The sequence below is a fragment of the Carettochelys insculpta genome, chromosome 5, assembly GCF_033958435.1.
Source record: "Carettochelys insculpta isolate YL-2023 chromosome 5, ASM3395843v1, whole genome shotgun sequence".
Classification (NCBI taxonomy): Eukaryota; Metazoa; Chordata; order Testudines; family Carettochelyidae; genus Carettochelys; species Carettochelys insculpta.
Window position 1 is genome coordinate 54,600,480 of NC_134141.1, and position 20,440 is coordinate 54,620,919.

The window sequence follows — 20,440 nt, forward strand, 5'->3', positions numbered from 1 at the left end:
TAAGCAAAGGTTCGTAGCACCTGCACCTTCTCTCTCGCTTGCAGTCCTTGCCAACATTTCAGTACATGGAGTATTGCTACAAACCAGATAACAGAAATATTGCTGGAGAATTGCCACTTACAATGTATTTGCAATATGCCCTGTACACCTAAAAGGTGTCATGATCTGCCCCTGTTCTGTTCTGTGTGCCTAGATAAGGCCCTCCATCTCCAGCTGAGATAATGGTAGTCAATCTTTAGCTAGTTGAGGATCTCCCATAATCTCAAACCCCTACTACGGAAGGCTAAGCTCTTCAGTTCCCATACAACTTTTACTTAAGCAAACCTTCCATCAACGTCAATGGGTGTTTTGTCTTAAAGGGTCAGAGGATTTGACCTACAGTTATAGTTTACTATAGAAACACCCATAACACCCCTTGTCCTGGTAACACAATATGTGTATGAATTTAATGTTAAGCACTATGCTTAGGTTACTGCTACTCCAGCGATGTCTGCTCCAATATCTTTTTTTCACATCCACAAAAATCTATTTTACTATCTGAACACATTCAGTGAATCTTTGCTATTTGTGATGCATACCTGATAACTAAGATAAATAATAGTAGCTGACTCCATGAATTCAGGAGGGGATTTCACTATGTTAATTTAATTTACTTGGAGGTACTTGGGTATTGCAATGATGGGTGCTATAGGAAACCCTTTGATATACACAGAGATACAAGTATGCTGCCAACCTCAGAAAATGGGAATCATCAAGAATTAAAGATTGTGGCATGTATGTCATATTTCATGCACTTTTGCTCAATAAACCTTGGCCTCTGTGTTGCAGTAGTTAAATCTATTTTTAATGAATCATCCTTTAACCCAAATCTACCGCTTCTGGTTAGGAAGGTAAAAAAACTTTGTGGCAAGAAAAGGGGTCAGGAAATAGCCTTGATTCAGTTCACTAATTTGCTGTCATGTATGGTCACTGTAATTTTAAGCTCTTAATAGGAGGAAAGCTACCATCTCCATGGGATGTAATGGACTTTCATACTAGATCAGCTCTATCCAATATCCAACATTAGATGCCTACAGAAAAAAAAATTCAAAAAAACCCTTCAAGTGGCAAATGCGGAATAATCTGCCTCCCATCCCCTAACAGTTGGAGACTGCCTGATCATTTGGCATTTAATCACATCGAGAAGCTCATTTAAGCATCGGCTATTATAAAGCTGGATATTCTTGTTATCCATATAGACACCTAGTTCTTTGAATCTTTAATAAATTCTTGGCTTCAACAATATAATCTGGCTACAGCCTAATTACATTTGGGCCACATCTAGACAGTCTGTTAGCAGAGCGCTGCTGCCTGCAGCGCTATGCTAATAGCAGGTTGCGAAATTGCAAAGGGAGGACAATTTGCAAACTTGCGCAGCTAGATTTTACTGTTGACAGGGGGCCTGCTGGCAGTACAGAGACTATGTGGAACTGCCTCTGCCGGCTAGTCTCCCCCAGCCCCCACGAGAGTGAACTCTCACACAGCTATGTTAATTAGCTATGTGAGTTTGCAAATGGTCTGCATTTCGCAATTTTGTGACTTGTCATTAGCGTAGCACTGCCAGCAGCGGCGCTGTGCTAAACAGCCAGCTAAATGTAGCCTAGGGGTTTAAAATAGATTTATTTCTGTCAGTTTTGAATTTTACACCTTTCAATTTCACAGATTCTCCTCTTGTTCTTATATGAGTGAGAAAGAAAAGTAGTCCTGAATCTACCTTCCTGTGCCATTTATTATTTTGTGTACTTCATGATCTTCCCATGTTTGTGTCCTTTGAAATATGTAAAAAAAACCCTCAAGATTTTCACCTTTCAATTTTTTTAATGCCCTTAATGGCTATGTCTACACTAGCACACTACGCTGAAGTAGCCTATTTTGAAGTAAGGACATCAAAATAGGCTACTTCGATGTGTATCAGCTACACGTCCTCCAGGGCTGGTGCCATCGATGTTCAAAGTCAAAGTGGCAATGGGGAATATCAAAAGGAGCCGCCCCTGAAGGAAATGCGGAGTGTCCACACACACAAACGCTCCCCATCGATATAAGGGGCCAGCAAAGCCCCAAGCCGCTCCCTTAAAGGGCCCCTCCCAGACACACTTGCCCTGCACAGCACAAGGTCCACATAGCCGACAACTGGTTGCAGACCCTGTGCATGCAGCACTGACCCCCTGCTGCAGCAGCAGCAGCCAGAAGCCCTGGGCTAAGGGCTGCTGCACGCGGTGACCATAGAGACCACAGGGGCTGGACGGAGCATCTTTCAACCCCTCAGCTGATGGTTGCCATGGTGGACCCTACTATTTTGAAGTAGCAAGACGTGGATCGTCTACACACGCCCTACATCGACGTTCAACGTCCAAGTAGGGCACTATTCCCATCTTTGGCTGGGAATAGCGATTTCAATGTCTAACTGCCTAACGTTGATTTCAACGTCAAAATAGCACATGGTGCATGTAGATGCAATGCGTGCTATTTTGATGTTGTGCCAGCTACTTTGAAGTAGCTGGCTAGCGTAGAGGCACCCAATAACTCTCATAATCCTTTTCTGAAGCTCTTGGTATATGCAGGATCCTCTTGAATGGAGTTCTCAGTACTCCACACAGTGTTGCAGTGAAGGGCAAACTGATGATTTATATGTTGGCATATTTGCTATGTTAAGCTTCATCGCATTCCTTATGTACCCTAACATTTGTTTGCTTTTTCAACCACAACTACACATTTTTCCACTAAGTTGTGTTCAATGCTACCCAAGCCTTTCCAAGGTTAATTTTATGAGTTTAGTACCCTGTAGTTTGTAGGAGTAGGTCAAATTTCCCTCCAAAAGTGCATTTTTTTTTATTTTTCAGAGATAAATATGCTGGGCAGCCTTTATGAAATATAAAAAATATTATTTTAGAGGAAGATTAAAACAAGGAGTTTTTAATAATACAAGTTTAGGAATCAGATATCTTACATAGAACTTAGCAACTTGATAATATTACTTTGAGCAAAGAGATATGTAAGGCAGAATTTTGCTTGATTAGGCAGTTATCTGGTTCTAATGAATTGATATTTCACCTTCCAAGTTTTTGAATCCCAGTCTCTGAGGTAACAAATTCAGACAGCATTTGTAATATAGCTTTAAAAAGTTTGAGCTCACCTTCCTAAGTAATACAATATTATCAATTTCAATTTATTTTCACTAATAGAAACAACGAGGGAAGCATTACGAGCTGAATAGTAATGGAGGAGAGAAGGAGACAATGAAGCTATGTCTAGAAGACAGGAACTATTTTGGAATACATTGGTATCCTGAAATAGCTGCCTGTTGTCTTACAGCAAGTTTTTGAGAGAACAGGCATGCTATTCCAGCATCCCTCTACATCTCATCATAAGAAGAGTAAAGGGCTGCCTCATAATTGTGTTTTATTTTGGTATGTGGAGCCATTTAGATAGTGGTGCCCCCTAAAATAGCCAGTTTTGGTAGGTGTAAATAAATTAAGGTGGTGGGTTATGACTGGTTAAGTAACTATTTTACAGTATGTGATGATTGGTTAGTAAAATTATACTAAAATAATTAGTCAGGGTATTGCTAAGCAGGACTCAAGTTTCACTACTTAAACTGGGGTCCAAGAAGGAAAAAGCAGGAAGGGAAGAAGGAAGTGCAGGAGAAAGAAGAACGGAAGAAGGAATATCTTAAGGAAAAAACCTGGGAGGGCTCGCCCCCCAACCAAGACCAGAACTGCCAGACCCTGAGGTGCCACAACCAGCATCCAGAGACTGTCTTTGTCCCAACAGGGGAAGTCTGCCTGCCTCATCAGGATTGGTGAGCATGATACTGTGTGTTTATCATGTATTCTGCTTTCCTGGTAATTGTAAATACATAGAGAATATAAGAATATAACTGTGCAAGGCTTTTTCAGTGGCACAGCTCCTACATACCAGCAGGAATTATGCTCTGACTCCTAGGATGTGAGTTTAAATTAACAGGGTCACGCCTTGAGCCCTAACAAAACAAAAAGCAGTCAAGTAGCACTTTAAAGACTAGCAAAATAGTTTATTAGGTGAGCTTTCGTGGGACAGACCCACTTCTTCAGACCATAGCCAGACCAGAACATACTCAATATTTAAGACACAGAGAACCAAAAACAGTAAGCAAGGAGGACAAATCAGAAAAAGATAATGAAGGTGAGCAAATCAGAGAGTGGAGGGGTGGGTGGGGGAAGGTCAAGAATTAGATTGAGCCAAGTCTTGACCTTCCCCCCCCCACCCCTCCACTCTCTGATTTGCTCACCTTCATTATCTTTTTCTGATTTGTCCTCCTTGCTTACTGTTTTTGGTTCTCTGTGTCTTAAATATTGAGTCTGTTCTGGTCTGGCTATGGTCTGAAGAAGTGGGTCTGTCCCACGAAAGCTCACCTAATAAACTATTTTGCTAGTCTTTAAAGTGCTACTTGACTGCTTTTTGTTTTGATAGTGTATAGACTAGCACGGCTTACTCTCTGTTACTTGAGCCCTAAGACTTTCATAAAGGTGTATATACCCGTGAAGTGTGGAAGGGATAAATAAATTTGTGAGGGTAACACTAGGGATGCTTTCCAAATTCCACAAATTGCATAACTTATTTTGAGGCTAGGGCACCATGTAGACACAGCTTGAGTTACTGAGAAGTAGAGGAAGAGACAAAAGTGATATGGATACAAATTGAAAGAGGTTTGGGCATGGGGTCGGGGGAGAAGACAACAGAATGAAAAGAAAATAAGAATGCAAACGGACAGAAAGGCCTAGGAAACCCAGAATAGCAGTTGGGACAAAGATAAAGCATGATGTCACATTGGAGAATATTGGAAATTTTTCTGGACAGACAGGAATGAAGTACTTTAAGACCTAAGCTCGTTGGAGCAGGGACCAGCTCTTTAAATTTTGCACACTGCTTCTTAACAATCAGGTCAGTAATTGAGAAAAACAGTAGATGAATTTTATTAAAAAAACATTACTCTAGCCTCTTTTCAGTAGAGGGGAGTAGGTCAGACCTTATTGCTGACCCACAGCAGAGTCAATCATTTTCCATCCAATCCTTTCTCCTGGCTGGAAAAATAACCAACATTATGACCAAAGCAGCTGGAAATTGGCAAGGCAAAACTTTTGTTCCCAGGACAGTTTAGAAGCTTGTTAATTTCAAGGTGTTACAACATCACCCTCTACAGCTATACAGAGGAGGAGGTGGAAGAGGTGAAGCTACTAGACATGAGTAATACAACAAGAGATGTGGGTAATAAAAGGACTACCACAATGAGGGAAAGAGATTTGAAGGGAGAAAAGAGAGAAAAGAAAATATTTTTAAAATGACAGTGTGCCAACACAGCATAGAGATAAACAAAGACAAATATTTAAAAGTCAAGGAACAGACTGGAGAATTAAAGACAGATGTGGAACATAGACACAACAGAATACATCAAGAGCAAAAACAAAACTGAAAAGGACAAGAAAACAAAAGATAACTGAGACAAATGATGGCTTAAAATAAAGAAATACAAAGGAAAAAATTACATTGCTTGAATTGGATTGTTGTAGGCTTTGAAAGCTTACACTTATTTTCAATTATTAATTGTTCACTTGATGCATCAGCCCAGAACTTTGGATAGCTATAGGAAGAATGCTTTTTACTTGGCAGAAAATATCTGCTCACCAGAAAACAAAAACAAACCAAAAAATCTATAAAATCAGGTGAACGCTATTGATCTTTCTATTTACTGCTGTGTAAAATAAATTGCAGTTTCTTCTGCAGTCACTATCACATCAGTACACTGTCAATGCAAGTCATTTCAGGGATTCTCCTAAAAAGATGCAGATCTCCCGATGCATGTGCAATTGAATCTTCTTAATCAAACAAGTACATTGTGGATCTTACTTCTTCCTCAGCTGAACTTCACATTTTGTTGCTGTGGCTCTTTTATGATTTAATCCCATGAAGCAGAAGCTCACAAAAGGCAGCTAACAATAGATGTGTGAGCACATAAGAAAATATAGTACAAAAGAGAAAGGAAATAATAGAAGGCAGAAGAAAACTAGAAAAAGAGGAAGTAAAAAATGCTACCACTTGAGAAAGAATAACAAAGGAGGAAGCCTGAGGAGAAGGGAATTTCTCAGTCTGTGAACCTTACAGATTTCTGTATTCCTTTCAAGACTTAGTTCAGCCAAAATTCAACAGAACCCATTAAAACAACAATACTCAAATTCATTCTTCCATGTCTCCATACTATAAAAGCAGTCCTGGGAAAACCAGTCTACACGGAATTAAAAGACAAAAAAAAGACCACAAATCTTCACATAATCCTCAAATTTAATTCATTCCAATGTCTCTGGTTTGGTCAGGAGTGAAAGCACAAATGCCATAATATCCCAAATTTTTACTAAAGCTAGGAACTTAAAAAAACCCAAATATATGATGAAAGAGGTTCAGGTGAGATAAAACACTCATGTGTGACTTCTGAATGTCTGTCTGAGCTATATATACAGATACACATAGTGCTTTTTTTTCTAGAAAAAATGGTGCTCGAATGCAAGTCTGATCATGCCTCAGAGGAGTTAGGGTGTTCAGTTTTAACGCCTTGTTCCCCAGGCTGCTGCAGACCTGGAAGTGAAATTTTCTTCTGGTGTTCTAATGAAAAAAAAGGTGCTGTACCTCCTTTCTAGTGCATTCCACCAGTAAAAAAGCCCTGGATTCACACCATGGACCACAGTCACCCATGGGTGCAAAAGAAAGATTATAGGGAATCTGCAAGTATATTCCACTTTCAAAAGCTATTCTAAACTTATGCAACATAATAGTGAATTGCAAGTTGATGAAAATCTGGAGTGTTTAACTAGAGCTTTTTTTTTAATTATATGGAAACTACTGCAGATGGGCTTTATGACTACCTAGAGAAAAAAATTGGCATAAATATAGCTTTGGGGTCACGGCTTGATTAATTTTTAAATATCTAACAATTCTAGTATTGCTTTGGAGTCTGTCGTTTCTCAGTCATTTTACTTTCTTTAAATAATTCATGTAGTGAGGCGTATACTGTACTGCGATGTGCTGATACAAGAAAGCAGTATGTTACCTTAGGAAGGTTTCCCGTATGAAGCAACTCTTTATGTGAACCAACATTTTAAAATGCCTATGATTTTCACAGGATTGATTTGATGTATTCTATTAACAAGGCACAGAGTACATTCAGTGGCCAAGTCCCACCCCCCCCCCCACCAGCCCCACTTTAAAAGGTGCCACTAGTCATTTCTAAAATAGTTAAGTAGACAAGTGGTCTGACTTTGAATGTGCAGCTGCTCCCATCAACTTAATGAAGGGTTACTGAGCACTCAGTACATTTAAAAAAATGTCATTTAGGCACCTAACTTATTACTAGGGATGCTGGAACAAGTTGCATGGTGGTAGTGCTGACAGCCACTGAATGGAACTGTAAACTCTGGATATAATAGAGACCACCTGAAGCCAGAAGATGCAGCAACACCCTCTCATTTCAGCACCTATACCTATGACTTTTGAACTTCAAGTTAAGCTCCTATTTTTGAAATTATTGGCTGCTATATTAAAGTAACAAGATTCATAGAAGACAAAATAAAAAAATACACGGAGGTATATTTAAAATGCCCAGTGGTTTCAACTAATATTTTGTAGTAATTAAATTTCAGATGGAAACCTTTGATGTATGGCTGATGTATGTCCCTGAAAGGGAAATAATTTGAATAACACAGCTCCAAGATGATACTCAGATGTGTTTCTATTTTTCTTGGCATAGTCATTAGAAGCAATGATGGACTCATACAGGTGCTTCTGGCACTTCAGTTTTATTAGTAGCAATGCCCTTTCCCATTTATTTTAAGAGACCACGGAATTGCTAATGAAGCTTGGTGGCAGAGTTATAGAATTTAAGGCATGAAGGGACCTCTAGCTCCAGTCTGACTTCCTAAACAACACATGGCTTAGCCATTACCACTGAGGTGTTATGCCTGGGATAACAAGTAGTCTCCATTCCGGGAAGAATCTCTCTTTGCTCTATAAAAGTCTTCCTGTTCAATAGCTTTGTCTCAGATTTGTCTTCAGAGTAGTTATAAAAACAAACAGAACCACATGAAGTCCCCATCATCTAATTTACTTTATATAACAAATTACCTCTAAGCAGCCTCAGTCTTGTAAGAACAATATGTATTTTAAAAGTTGTCATATTACTAATTCTTACTGCTACAAACAAGGTATCATTGACAGGAAAAAAAATTAAAGAAAAGAGAAGCACCAGAGTATGACAATATGTTGCTATTCTGCTGGATATTTAAAATTTATTAGCCCATACTTTCAAAACCATTGTTATGTGCAAAACATCTATTCCACATCAGAGGCTATCTACAGTGCTTTCCATAGAAGAAACCTGTGCCTAAATATGGTTTCCCACAAATTGCAATTAAATGTGAGGTTACATTAGGGTAAAATACCTCAGTTTCTGGGAAAATTATACATGCTTTTCATACTCCCAGTGGTGTGCCTTGTAAAGGTGGCAGGTAATGTGCAGCTATAGTAGTATAGCTGCAAAACACAGGAAGGACTTGAAAAAGAAGCTGCCTTTACCATCAAAATCTTGATCAGTAAAGAGATTATTCTCCCTTTTCAGGTTGCTGTTTTGTTGCATTTTTGCAATTTTTTTTTTACTGAGAGAGGTGTCATGGAATGTGTAAAATTGAGAGCCCTGAGGAATTAAATTCTTTGTCTAGACCCCATTTGCACAGTGTGCCTGCACTTAAGCATATGATTGCATTTAAACCTGCGCAATTTTATTTCTTTTTTAAACAGGAATGATTAAAATATTTGATGAACTGGGGCCATATAGAGCATACCTGTCATGGCACAGGCAGTCATATTACAAGCTTTTCAAAATATGAATCTCACAGCCTTATTTCATGCCATAGTTCTCAGTGTGAACCTGGGGGAAATCCTGGAGCCATTAACTTAATGAGACCCGCCCCCCGCCACTGACCTCCTTGGAGAGCATTCCTGGACTATGTCTCCAAAGACAAAAGGCTTCTGTTGTAACCTGCTCAGCTATTCAGTCTTAAAAAACTATGGTGCTAATCTCCTGAGAAACTTGAATGTTGTGCTACTCAGCTGGTGGCCTGCCTCAAATTTAGCAGTTATTGATTTCATTATGAATCTTCAGCGAATGTTAGCAATGACTTAACCACGAATTACTGTGGATTGTTACACATGTGCAAGTAGCTGTAAGCCTTTCAAATGAGCTTCAGAGAGGCTGTGTCATCTGCCACTGACACGTTCCACGGCCTCACTTAACTGCTGAAGTTGTTTGCCCTCATATTGCTCATCTCACCACTGCCAGAGGCAGATCTCACTCACCTCTGTTTTCCTGCTCACTGTTATCATCATTTCTCCCACAGATTTCCATTTCACCCACTGTTGGTGCATCTAATGTTTTCCACTAATGGATCACTAAAGCTGTGTCTACACATGTTAATGAGGCAGTTTGGAAGATGCTAATAAAGAGCTGACATGAATATTCAGTGCCTCATTAGCATAATGACATCCACATGTGATTTGAAAGTCCCACTTTAGAAACACATGCAGCTTGTATAGACAGAGGCCCTTTGAAAGTACCCCCTGACTTTGAAAGCCACTTCTCCCTAAACCCAAATAGGAAAAGAGGGTTTTCAAAGTCAGGGGGAGTCTTTTTAAAAGGCCCCCATCAACATAGACAGTATGCATTTCTAAAGCGGCCCTTCTGAATCACGCGCGGCCACCATTATGCTAATGAGGTGCTGCATATTCATGACCACACCTCATTAGCATCTTCCAAACTGCCTCATTAACATACCCCTTCCAAAAGGGTGGGGTAGTGTGGCCACAGTCTAAAGGTGTGCTTAGAATAGATCCTTTAAATAAAAAGAGTTCATACTACAGAATGTAGGAACACTTTGTTTCTCACCCTTGTGGGTCTTAAAATGTAAAAAAACCCCAAAGTCTAGCTTTTGCTGATTGAGCCAAGTTCTATTCATCTATATTGATGTGTCATATAAATGTAACAAATGTGACAAGTGACTACTCAGGTTCTTTTATGTTACAAAAATCTGTCTTATCACTAGTCACAAGCTAGAGAACTACATTGCATTTTTCAAACCCTGCCTTTCACAAGGAATAGTCAAACAACATTTCAGGGTAATTAAGTAACTGGAATATTTATAGGCGATCTGCAATCTTAGGAAGAGACACAAAGAATTTCACTGAAATCCAGACTGGATCAGTTTAATTTCCATAAACAGATGCGTGAGGGGAATTCTGAAGCATTAACTATGACAGAGGAAATTACTTTTGCAGACTTCCAGACAGCATGCTACTGCACAGTGTTCTCTAGGCCGTTTCTACACAGGCCACTTCCTTGGAAAGTGGCACGCTAACACATGGAGTGAAAGATGCTAATGAGGCACGGATGCAAATTCCCCACGCCTCATTAGCATAATGTCACTTGACTTGGAGTCCGGAAGGTGTTCTTCTGGCCTCTAAATGCCGTATAGAAGCGCGGCCCCAGGGTGGGGGCGTGGGGGGTGGGTTCCGGAAGGACGTGCTTCTTCCCGAAAATTTTCAGCCTACAACAGCAGAACAGAGAAATGGTCTAGGAAACCAGATCGCCAACAAGAAAAAATACTGGAAGTTAAAAAGGTAGAGACCAGAGGGTGAACATGTGTTTGACTGAAGCAATTAAGACAGCAACTTCAGCTTATTAGTTGGACTTTCAAAGAGATATTTACAGACAATCAATGAAGAACAAAGAATAAATGATAAACTAGGTTGACTACAGTGGTGAATGAAAAAAAAGAAAATATGCGTGATGATGTTCATTTAGAGAAAATTGAAGGAAGCAGATAATTCATAGTGTTTGGTAAAGATTTTTTTCTAGGAAAAAAAGGACAGAACACAAGTCCTGTCAGCAGCCTCAGCTGCAGGATCCCCAGCTGGGGTCTGGGGGACAACCCGCTGCCCTGTGGCTGGAAAACAGCTGGGCACAGAGGCAGCACCAGCCACAGGGCTGGAGGGTGGGCAGGGGGAAAGGGTGCTGGAACTCCATTTTGATGTATTCCCCCAGAAAAAAAGCCTTGGTATTTGGTCAAAATCCAAGCTAAATGAAAGGCAACACAAAAACTGTGCCTTGAACTGATTTCAGTGATTGCATGATTTCAAAAGGGTTGTGGAATTTTAGCTTTGTCTACAATCTGAGCAGTGCTTTGACAACATTTCAGGAATATAGGGGAATCTGCTTAATTGAAACAACCTAGTGAGCAGCCTAATATTTTGGTTAAGAAAAAAAAGTTTGGAGGGTATTACTGTTTGCCTTATTCTAATAAAGTTCCTTTTTCAGTGTTTAGAAGAAAGCAACTTTTTCTCATCTATTTGCCATTGTCACAGGGATATACCCACCAAGCTTGTGAACCCATCTACCTACCCCTTTCCCTGGCAAGTTTCCTTTGGGTACTGGTTCTCACTGTCAGTAGAAGGAAAAGACATGTATGGACTGCATATGCCGGCAGCTGGCAGAGACTTCCTAACACTGGTCCCAGTGCAACTCCTTGAAGAACTATGTGATTGCTGAGCATACCATTCAGGATGGTTACACACTGGAATAAATTGCCTGGGAAGGTTGTGGACTCTCCAGCACTGAACATATTTAAGAGCAGGCAAGATAGACACCTATCACTAGAGACTTTAGATGGTACATGGCACTGCCGTGAGGGAAGGGGTCTGAACTCCATGACCTCTAGAAGTCCTAATCAGTTCTGGTGTTCTATAAATCTATGAACACGTGGTCAGGAAAAGCAAGACCAAGAAGGATTCATTTGAAAGTGAGAAGGGAGAGGAAAGATGTTCTACCAGAAGTAAGATTGGAAATATATCTAAGGGGAAGGGAAATTGTGCTGCTGCCATTTGAGGCACCACCAGCCTATGTGTAACTTGTCCTCAGTATGGAAAAGACCTGCAGTGTGTCAGACATAACCATAGCATCCTAAGGGTTATGGAGGGAAGGGGGAAAATACTCCTCTGCCATACTAATAAGCTGTCTATTCCTGCACATTTCCACAGCATGGTATAAACTGAAATAACTATTATATCATCCACAGAAATATACAATAGGAGTCATTTGAATTTCTCACATATTAAAAGAAACTCTAGTTTAGTCTGTTTTAAAAAAAATCACTGCTTATATATAAGTAAAATTTTTACACAACAACATTATTGTTGATTTGTATGCCAGAAGAAGTTAGGCAACTTAAAAAGATGGTTTTCACACTAACCATAAACAGCTTATATTGCAAAAAAAGTCATGTAACAACTTGGGCCTGCAAAGACTTACATGTGTCGAACTTTACACACTCAGTAGCTTCACTGAACTTGCAGTGCCTTAAGGAAAGCACATATGTGTTTTCAGTAGGGCCGCAGTGTTACTTAGTAACACAAAACACAACAACATATGGAAGGCACAGCTACCTTGGGAATTATAACTGGATTTTCCTTGCTAAAGGTGGTATCCTACCTAAATTTTAGTTGTATAATTGTATAATTATGCTGTGTTTCAGTTTTTAACATCCTTTGTAATGTGCGTTTAATTAATATGATCCTGCCTTATTTGTGCTGTTGGAATGGTGTATGGAAAGGAAAAACATGGCAGGTTTCACCATCATGGAATTTTCAGCACATGCACCCCCTGAAGAAATGATACCCAAAAGAAATCCTGGCTCTAATATCACAAATGAAGAAGTATCTGCATAGAAATTCAACTTCGGTCTCCTTGCTTCCAGGTGATATAAAACATCCATTTTGCACCATCCCGAAGCAGTCAGACATACTCTTCCCACTGCTGACTTTACACGGTACACCTGTATTGTTCTTATGGAGAAACTAAGTGGATCTAATCGGGTGAGGACATGCTCTTAGATTCCCTTCATTTTGCCCAAACCCCAAATCTGGATTCCATTGTCAGAGGTAATAGTCACCAAACATGCAGGTTATACACACTGGAGAGACGTATACATTATCAAGTTATAATAGTGACCACATCTGAGCAAGTACTAAACGTTGGTTTGGAGATTTGGCTGAATATTGGCAGAATTGAAGAGAGAAAATGCTCTACATTAGGTTCTAAGTAGGCTCAGGCCTCCCTTAAGAACTTAAGCTATGGATTCAAACTCCTGAAAAGGGAGTTTGTGAATTAGGTAGCTTGGTGATACAATATAAATACTATGAAATGTATTTCAATGGTTTCATTTCCATAAAAGAAAATGTTGCACTATAGAATGGTACTTTTCAGATGGCTATTTGTGTCCATACTAGAAGCAGTGGTCATGACTGCTTCAAGGTAAAAAAAATAGATATTATTAAAAAAAGAAAAGGCTTCACACTGGTCTAGCAGATGACAAGTTTGCATGTAATCACTTGGCTGGATATAAAATTGCAAACCACAGAATGGGCATAAAAATGATGAGCTCAGAAACACATTTTCTGTTTGAGCGAAGCCCACAGGTAAGTAGAGAAGATGAGACCTGGGATATGGGTCGGAAAGGGGAGGGAGCACTGGCTATAATGGCAGAGAAAAAGGAGGGTCAGGGCAAAACTGGGAGTCAAGATCAAATCAATATCTTAGATGCGTACATACAAATGCAAGAAGTATGAGTAATAAGCAGGAAGAACTGGAAGTGCTAATAAATAAATACAACTATGACATTGTTGGCATCACAGAAACTTGGTGGGATAATACACGATTGGAATGTTGGTATAGAAGGGTACAGCTTGCTCAGGAAGGATAGATGGGAAAAAGGGAGGGGGTGTTGGCTTGTATATTAAAAATGTACACACTTGGCCTGAGGTGGAGATGGACATAGGAAACGGATGTGTTGAGAGCCTCTGGATTAAGCTAAAAGGGATAAAAAACAACGGTGATGTCCTGCTAGGAGTCTACTACAGGCCACCTACCCAGATGGAAGAGGTGGATGAACCTTTTTTTAAACAACTAACAAAATAATCCAGGGTCCAGGATTTGGTAGTAATGGAGGACGTCAACTATTGAGATCTGTGTTGGGAAACTAACACAGCGACACACAGACTCTCCAATAAGTTCTTGGACTGCATTGGAGAAAATTGTTTACTTCAGAAGCTTGAAAAACCTACTGGGGAGAAGCTGTTCTAGATCTGATTTTAACAAACAGGGAGGAACTGATTGAGAATCTGAAAGTGGAAGGCAGCTTGTGTGAAAATGATCATGAAATCATAGAGTTCACAATTTTAAAGAAGGGTAGAAGGGAGAACAGCAAAATAGAGACAATGGATTTCAGGAAGGCGGATTTTGGTAAACTCAGAGAGCTGGTAGGTAGGGTCCCATGGGAAGCAAGACTGAGGGAAACAACAACGGAGGAAAGTTGGCAGTTTTTCAAAAGAACATTATTAAGGGCCCAAAGGCAAGCTATTCCTCTGTGTAGGAAAGATAGAAAATATGGCAAAAGACCACGTTGGCTTAACTAGGAGACCGTGTGTCATCTCAAAGTAAAAAAAGGAATCATATAAAAAATGGAAACTAGAGCAAATTACAAAGGATGAATATAGGCAAACAACACAGGAATGAAGGGGCAAGATTAGAAAGGCAACGGCACAAAATGAGCTCAAATTAGCTACAGGCATAAAGGGAAACAAGAAGACTTTTTATAAATACATTAAAAGCAAGACGAAGACCAAGGAGAGGGTAGGCTCATTGCTCAGTGAGGAGGGAGAAAGAGTAATGGGTGACTTGGAAATGGCAGAGATGTTTAATGACTTCTTTGTTTTGGTCTTCACCAAGAAGTCTGAAGAAGGAATGCCTAACACAGTGAATGCTAGTGGAAAAGGGGTAGCTTTAGAAGATAAAATAAAAAAAGATCAAGTTAAAAAATCACTTAGGAAAGTTAGATGTCTGTAAGTCACCAAGACCTGATGAAATGCATCCTAGAATACTCAAGGAGCTGATGGAGGAGGTATCTGAGCCATTAGCTATCATCTTTGGAAAATCAAGGGAGACAGGAGAGATTCCAGAAGACTGGAAAAAGGCAAATATGGTGCCCATCTATAAAAAGGTGAATAAGAACAATGCAGGAAACTACAGACTGGTCAGTTTAACTTCTGTGCCAGGAAAGATAATGGAACAAGCAATTACGGAAATCATCTGCAAACACTTGGAAGGTGGTAAGGTGAAAGGGAACAGCCAGCATGGATTTGCAAAGAACAAATCATGTCAAACCAATCTGATAGCTTTCTTCATTAGGATAATGAGCCTTGTGGATAAGGGAGAAGCGGCGGATGTGGTATGCCTAGATTTTAGTAAGGCATTTGATACGGTCTCGCATGATATTCTTATCAATAAACTAGGCAAATACAACTTAGATGGGGCTACTATAAGGTGGGTGCAAAATTGGCTGGCTAACCATACTGAGAGAGTAGTTGTTAATCGTTCTCAATCCTGCTGGAAAGTTATAACAAGTGGGGTTCCGCAGGGGTTTGTATTGGGATCGGTTCTGTTCATATCTTCATCAACGATTTAGATATTGGCATAGAAAGTACGCTTATTAAGTTTGTGGATGATACTAAGCTAGGAGGGGTTGCAACTGTTTTGGAGGATAGGGTCAAAATTCAAAATAATCTGCACAAATTGGAGAAATGGTCTGAAGTAAATAGAATGAAGTTTAATAAAGACAAATGCAAAGTGCTCCACTTAGGAAGGAACACATACAGAATGGGAAGCAACCACACATACAGAATGGGAAGCGACTGGCTTGGAAGGAGTATGGCAGAAAGGGATCTAGGGGTTATAGTGGACCCCAAGTTAAATATGAGTCAACAGTGTGATGCTGTTGCAAAAAAAGCAAACATGATTCTGGAATGCATTAACAGGTGTGTTGTGAACAAGACACGAGAAGTCATTCTTCTGCTCTGCTCTGCGCTGGTTAGGCCTCAGTTGGAGTACTGTGTCCAGTTCTGGGCGCTGCATTTCAGTAAAGATGTGGAGAAATTGGAAAAGGTCCAGAAAAGAGCAACAAAAGCGATCAAAGGGCTAGAAAACATGACCTATGAGGAAAGGCAGAAAGAATTGGGCTTGTTTAGTTTGGAAAAAAGAAGATTAAGGGGGCATATGATAGCGGTTTTCAAATATCTAAAAGGGTGTCATGAGGAGGAGGGAGAAAACTTGTTCTTCTTTATGTCTGAGGATAGAAAAAGAAGCAATGGGCTTAATCTGCAGCAAGGAACAATGCTGATGGTGATGCCTTCTCCAGGTCATCCGGCACCTATGGGGCTGCCCCACCACAGCAAGTGGTGGGACCAGCTGATGCTGGAGGACTGGGAGACCACCAGTTGCTCCAGAACATCTGAATGAGCTAGGGAACTTTCCTGGAGCTGTGCCACTGGCTCAGCCCAGTCCTCCAACACCACAACACCCGGATACAGCCCACGCTGCCCCTAGAGAAGAGGCTTGCCATTGCAATTTGGAATATGGCCACCTCAGACAGTCACTGTTCAGTCAGCCACCATTTCTGGGTGGGCAAAGCCACCGGTGGGGGCCTTCCTCATGGAGGTAAGCCATACTCAGGTCACACACCCACCACAGGGGGCCGGGGGGGGGAGAGCATGAGGACCATGGCTAGGGAAGACCCCAGGGAGATAGCCTGGGGAGGAGACGTGGCGTCAGGGGGTCAGGGTGGATTAGAGGGGCCTGGGGATGGGGGAGAAGACCCAGAGACAGGGGTCAGGGTGGGGGAAGGGGGTTGTGGGCGGGAGCCGACAGGGACCCATGGAGCACCCTGCTATGTACTAATAGGTGCATTGTCCCTCCACCCCATGCATGTTGTCCAGGTGATCAACCAAATCCTACTTCACTCAGGTGATCAACCAAATCCTACTTCACTTGGTTGTCTGTGTCAGGGACCTTGACACTGCCTTTGTGGGGTTCCAGCTGTTTCAGGGGGGTCTGGATAGGACCCATATCACCATCCAGGCCCTGGAGCACAGTTCAGGTGCCTTCATAAACTGCAAGGGGTACCTCTCCATGGTGCTACAAGCACTCCTGGAAGCCAAGGGGCGGTTCTTGGATGTGTGCATGGGTTTGCATATGACCACAATACCTGCACCTTTTGCAACTCATGGCTCAGCTGCAGGATGCCAGAGGGGACATACATTCCCCCATGGGAGCTCCTGATTGGGGTCACCACCATGCCCCACTGCATCATCATTGATGGTGCATACCCCTGCACCCGTGGCTCAAGGGGCCCTACATAATACATACTTAGCCCACCCAGGATGTTTTTAATGAGCACCTCAACACGGTTAAGCAGAAGTTTGGACATCTTAAGGGGCGCTTTTGCTGCTTCCTCATGAGGCTGGCGGTTGGCTTCCCCAATGTGCCAACGGTGATGGGGGCATGTTGCATGCTCCACAATAGTGTGGAGGTGAAGCACCAGCCTTTCATGCAGGGGTGTACGCCAAGGCTGGCCAGGATTTGAGCAGCTGGATGCTACCCCATGCCATCAGGTGGAGAGGGACGGGGTGCAGGTCAGAGAGACCCTGTCAGAGGCCTTTGCTGAGGGCCTTGTGACACTGTGCTGAGTTTTTATTCACTGTTGACCCAGTAGGAAAACCCCAGTATCACAAAATGTATGTTGGCTGTCTGGGCCTTTGTTTAGTCTACTGTCCTGGTTGGGGTGGAGATCCACCTCCCATTGTGAACCTCAGCACTGAATCATTTCAGTTGCAGACCTAAAACTCTATAACTTTATATCCACATGATACAGACACACAAGTAGCATACATAGATTCAGGGCATCATCAGCTTTCATGTGACCCCTCACACGGCACCCCTAGAACAATACTTGAGACCAATAGCCACATAAAATGGTTTCCAGATTCAATATAAAAGTCCAGCCATGAGACAGGTCCACAGAGCCTTTTGAAATAACCTTTTCTTTTGAAACAAATGAAATGTAGACACAACCATTCTATGAGGAACGGTGCCCATTTCAAAATAGGTTCTGTTAGGACAGAGAATACAGAATATTTTAAAAAAAGCCATAGTGCGTCCAATAGCTGTATGGTTGCATCTACACTACCCCTCCCTTTCGGAAGGGGTATGTAAATGCTGTGGCTCAGAAATGCAAATGAGGCACTGATATGAATATTCAGCACCTCATTTGCACAATAGCGACCACCTGGAACATCAAAAGTCCTGCTTTTGAATTGAAAACTAGCTATGTAGACAAGGTTCCTTTGAAAGGAAACCCCAATTTTGAAAACACCCGTCTTTCCACCATTTATGTGGCTAGTTTTCGATTTGAAAGCAACACTTTTGATGCTCCAGTTGGCTACTATTATGCAAATGAGGCACTGAATAGTCATATCAGTGCCTCATTAGCATTTCTGATCTGCGGCATTTACATACCTCTTCTGAAAGGGAGGGGTAAGGTAGATACGGCCTACGGGTTTACATGCTGTAGTTTGAAATAGCTAAGAGTTATTTCAAATGCATTGTGACTGTGTCTACACTAGCTTCCTTCTTTGGAAGGAGCATGGAAATGACACGGACCAGAGAACATCAATTAGGTGCTACTATGCATATTCAGTGCCCCATTAGCAAAATGACAGCCACCTGCTAACTTCAAAGTGCTGACAGTCAGTCTAGCCCCAGGTGCTTCGAAATATGCTCCAAACTTCAAAATTCCCTTACTTTCAATTCATTTTGAGAGTAAGGAATTCTGAAGTTGGGCACATATTTCAAAGTGCCTGTGGCTAGACTGCCTGTCAGCACTTCAAAATTGGCAGCTTTGAAATTCACATGGCCACCATAATGCTAATGAGACACTAAGTATGCATGCAAGCACCTCATTGATATTCCCTGGTTCGTGTCATTTCCATGCTCCCTTCAAAGAAGGGGGCTGGTGTAGACACAGCCATTGGCTTTGTCTACACTAGGGGAAAACTTTGAAATGGCCATGCTAATGGCCAAATCTGAGAATACCAAAGAGGTGCTAAAATGAATATGCATCCTGCCAGCCATGGCACTTCAAAAGAACACTGCAAATGTTGAAATGTCATCACACAGTTTGTGACATTTCAGGGACCTTTCAAAAAGGACCCCCCCGTTTAGACGAGGTGCAGGTGAGCAAATCTCAGCACTTTTGAAGTGCCGTAGCTGGCAGAATGATAATGAGGCACTGAATATTCATTTCAGAACCTCATTAGTATTCTCCGATTTGGTCATTAGCATGGTCATTTCAAAGCTTTCCTCTGGTGTAGACATAGCCATTGTGTTTAGCAGTGTTATTTCAAAGTAAGCTTTTCAGGAATAGCTCTTCTGGAGTAGCTTATTTTGAAATAAGGCTGCTGTGCAGAAATGACCAGCCACAAAGGGCGAGAGATGTTCATAGACTTCCTGCTTTGACAAACTAACTTGGAAAGTTATTCCTACAAACTCTCCAGCAAATACATGAAAAAAAGAAATTTGTCATCAATTCCTCACAGGCAAAATTCATAACCAATATGATCCAAAGAAGACAAATGTACTTGGTCAAGATGTTGCTGAATCCCCATCAATCAGCATTGACAACTATACATTAGAGGTTGTCCACGAGTATGTTTACGTCGGGTCCACCATCACTGACACCCTGTCGTTGGACACTGAGCTAAATAGGAGGATCGGAAAAGCGGCCACAACTCTGTCCAGACTCAGCAAGAGAGTGTGGAATAACAACAAGCTGTACACTCACACCAAAATGCAAGTCTACAGAGCCTGCATCCTCAGCACCCTCCTTTACGGCAGCGAGACTTGGACCCTGTATGCCCGCCAGGAAAAGAGGCTGAACGTTTTCTGCTTGTGCTGCCTCAGGCACATCCTTGGAATATCATGGAAGGACAGAGTTACCAACACAGCCGTCCTCGAGCAAGCTGGAATCCCAACCATGCACACCCTCCTCAGGCAGCGTCGACTCCGCTGGCTTGGCCACGTCCACAGGATGAACGATGGAAGGATTCCAAAAGACATCATGTATGGTGAGCTAGCCTCTGGCAAAAGCCCCCCCGGACTCCCCCAGTTGCGCTACAAAGATGTCTGCAAGAGAGACCTCAGAGAGGTAGACATCGAGCTGGACAACTGGGAAGAACTAGCAGATGACCGCGGCAGATGGAGGCAGGGGTTACACAAGGGCCTTCAGAAGGGCGAGTTGAAGATCAGACAGCTAGCAGAGGAGAAGCGAGCGCACAGAAAGCACAATAAGGACTTGCCAGACACCCACTACATCTGCAAGAGATGCAGCAAGGACTGTCACTCTCATGTGGGTCTTTATAGTCACAATAGACGCTGTAAATG